The sequence below is a fragment of the Arachis stenosperma genome, chromosome 5 (assembly GCF_014773155.1).
Source record: "Arachis stenosperma cultivar V10309 chromosome 5, arast.V10309.gnm1.PFL2, whole genome shotgun sequence".
Lineage (NCBI taxonomy): Eukaryota > Viridiplantae > Streptophyta > Magnoliopsida > Fabales > Fabaceae > Arachis > Arachis stenosperma.
In genome coordinates this window covers 28,831,248-28,834,710 of record NC_080381.1, presented here as the reverse complement: position 1 = coordinate 28,834,710, position 3,463 = coordinate 28,831,248, and the positions used below count along the sequence as shown (strand labels likewise).

General features: G+C 37.5%; 1 non-coding gene across 1 annotated transcript; it reads right to left on the bottom strand.

Annotated features, from left to right (window-relative positions):
• Window positions 1-2,566: 2,566 nt before the first annotated feature.
• On the bottom strand, window positions 2,567-2,674 carry LOC130984216 (small nucleolar RNA R71). Its single transcript, XR_009088164.1, has one exon. It is a non-coding gene; the product is annotated as a small nucleolar RNA R71 (small nucleolar RNA).
• Between the last annotated feature and the right edge of the window lie 789 nt (window positions 2,675-3,463).

Here is a 3,463-nt window from a genome sequence, read left to right as displayed (position 1 = left end):
GCATCTTCATACACTTGTCTGAAGCTCTTACACCAATGATATACATAAGTATCACTATCTTTATCTTTTATATTATTTTCGTTCATCATCATGTATATTTGAGTTTGCCTGACTAAGATTTACAAGATGACCATAGCTTGCTTCAATGCTAACAATCTCCGTGGGATCGACCCTTACTCACGTAAGGTATTACTTGGACGACCCAATGCACTTGCTGGTTAGTTGTGCGAAGTTGTGTAATGCCATGGTATTGAGCTACCACGTTTTTGGAGCCATTACCGGGGATTATGAGAGTTGTGAAAAGTATTGTTCACAATTTCGCGCACCAAGTTTTAGGCGCCGTTGCCGGGGATTGTTCAAGTTTTGAGCAAGCTTTTGGTAACAATGCCTGGGATTGTTCTAGTTTGGACAACTGACGGTTCATCTTGTTGCTTAGATTAGGTATTTATTTTTTTCGAAATTCTTGAAGATGAATTCTAGAGTTTCATGATGATTTGTTGAAATCTGGCTGGCTGAGAAGCCATGTCTAATCTGATTGGACCGAGGTTTCAACTTATCACCACAAGAGCTTGTTGATTCTCATCAATTTTGCTCTTGGAGCAGTGATCTGCTAAGATTTGGTTAGCCTTTGGCCATGTCTAGTGTTTTGGACCGAAGCTTTCTTTGAAAGCTTGGCTGGCTGTGAAGCCATGTCTAATTCCTGGACCGGAGTCTTAGACTAGCATTGCACTGATTCCTGGAATTCTCATCAAGAATTTTGATACCTTTTCCCACTTAATTTTCGAAAAACACAAAAAAAAATTTACAAAATCATAAAAACAAAAAATATTTGATGTTTCCTGCTTAAGTCTAGAGTCTCATCTTAAGTTTGGTGTCAATTGCATGCATTCATTCATGTGTCTTAAGGATCCTCAAGTAATTCTTGATGATTTTTGTGTTCTAATCTTTGAATTCTATTGACTTGAAGCATTTTGTGTGTCTCATATGCATCCTCATATTGTTAATGTCAGTAGTATACAAACTGCTAAGTTTGGTGTCTTGCATGCATTGTTAATTGATTCCTTTGCATTTGATTATTAAAAATCCAAAAATATTTTTAATTTGTGTCTTTTCAAGTCAATGATACAAAGAATTGAAGATTCAGAACATACTGCAGAGGAATTATACAGAAAAAGCTGAGCATTCAAAAATGCCCAGTGAAGAAGGCAGACTGGCGTTTAAACGCCAGCCAGGGCACCTGGTTGGGCGTTTAACGCCCAAAGAGGTAGCATTGGGCGTTAAACGCCAGAATGTATACCATTCTGGGCGTTTAACGCCAGGATGGTGCTAGGGGGAAGATTCTGTTTTCAAAATCAATTTTTTCAAGTTTTCAAAGTTTTTCAAAATCAAATCTTTTTCAAATCATATCTTTTCAATCAAATGTTTTCAAAATCAATTTCTTTCCTTTTTCAAAGATACTTACTAACAATTAATGATTTGATTGAACATTTTTGCCTTTTCTATTAAGAACGGTTTTATGTTTCAATCATATCTTTCTTGTTAGGCAAGTCATTAATTTTAAAATCATATCTTTTCAAATTGTTTTCAAATCATCTTTTAAAATTGTTTTCAAATCATATCTTCTCAATCACATCTTTTTAAAACCATAACTTTTCAATTAAATCTTTTTAACCACATCTTTTTCAAAATAGTTTTCAATCAAATCTTTTTAATTTCTAATTTCAAAATCTTTTTTCAAAAATCACTTGATTTCTTTTTCACTTTTAATTTTCGAAAATTATCAATCAAATTTTCAAAATGTTTTCAAAATCTTTAATTGAATTTTCGAAAATTCTTCCCTCCTTCCACATCCTTCTATTTATGGAGTACCACTCCTTCTAAATGCACAATTCGAACCTTATCTAATTAAAGTTCGAATTCTTCTTCTCCTTCTTCTTTCTATTTCTCTTTTCCTCTGACATTTCAAGGAATCTCTATACTGTGACATAGAGGATTCCACACTTTCTGTTTCTCTTCTCTTTCATATGAGCAGGAGCAGAGACAAAGGCATTCTTGTTGAAGCCGATCCTGAACCCGAGAGAACCTTGAAGAGAAAGCTAAGAGAAGCCAAGGCACAATTCTCTTTAGAGGACCTGACCGAATTCTTCAAGGAAGAAGAACACATGGCAGCCGAAAACAACAACAATGCCAACAATGCAAGGAAGGTGCTGGGTGACTTCACTGCACCTACTCCTGATTTCTATGGGAGAAGCATCTCTATCCCTGCCATTGGAGCAAACAACTTTGAGCTTAAGCCTCAATTAGTTTCTCTAATGCAACAGAATTGCAAGTTCCATGGACTTCCAATGGAAGATCCTCATCAGTTCTTAGCTGAATTCTTGCAAATCTGTGACACAGTCAAGACTAATGGGGTTAACCCTGAGGTCTATAGACTGATGCTATTCCCTTTTGCTGTAAGAGACAGAGCTAGAATATGGTTGGACTCTCAACCTAAAGAAAGCCTGGACTCTGGGAAAAGCTAGTCAATGCCTTCTTGGCAAAGTTCTTTCCACCACAAAGATGGAGTAAGCTTAGAGTGGAAGTCCAAACCTTCAGACAGAAGGATGGAGAATCCCTCTATGAAGCTTGGGAAAGATACAAACAATTAATCAGAAGATGTCCCTCAGACATGCTTTCTGAATGGAGCATCATAGGTATTTTCTATGATGGTCTCTCTGAACTATCCAAGATGTCTTTGGATAGCTCTGCTGGAGGATCTCTTCATCTGAAGAAGACGCCTACAGAGGCTCAAGAGCTAATTGAGATGGTTGCAAATAACCAATTCATGTACACTTCTGAAAGGAATCCTGTGAACAATGGGACTAGTCAGAAGAAAGGAGTTCTTGAGATTGACACTCTGAATGCCATATTGGCTCAGAACAAGATATTGACTCAACAAGTCAATTTGATTTCTCAAAGTCTGTCTGGAATGCAAAATGCACCAAACAGTACTAAGGATGCTTCATCTGAGGAAGAAGCTTATGATCCTGAGATCCCTTCCATGGAAGAGGTGAATTACCTAGGAGAACCCTATGGAAACACCTATAATTCTTCATGGAGAAATCACCCAAATCTCTCATGGAAGAATCAAGAGAGACCTCAACAAGGTTTCAATAACAATAATGGTGGAAGAAACAGGTTTAGCAATGGCAAGCCTTTTCCATCATCTTCTCAGCAACAGACAGAGAGTTCTAAGCAGAATACTTCTGACTTAGCAACAATGGTCTCTGATCTAATAAAGACCACTCAAAGTTTCATGAATGAAACAAGGTCCTCCATCAGAAATTTGGAAGGACAAGTGGGTCAGCTGAGCAAGAAAGTACTGAACTCCCTCCTAGCACTCTCCCAAGTAATACAGAAGAAAATCCAAAAGGAGAGTGCAAAGCCATAGACATGGCCGAATATGGAGAGGAAAGAGAGGAGG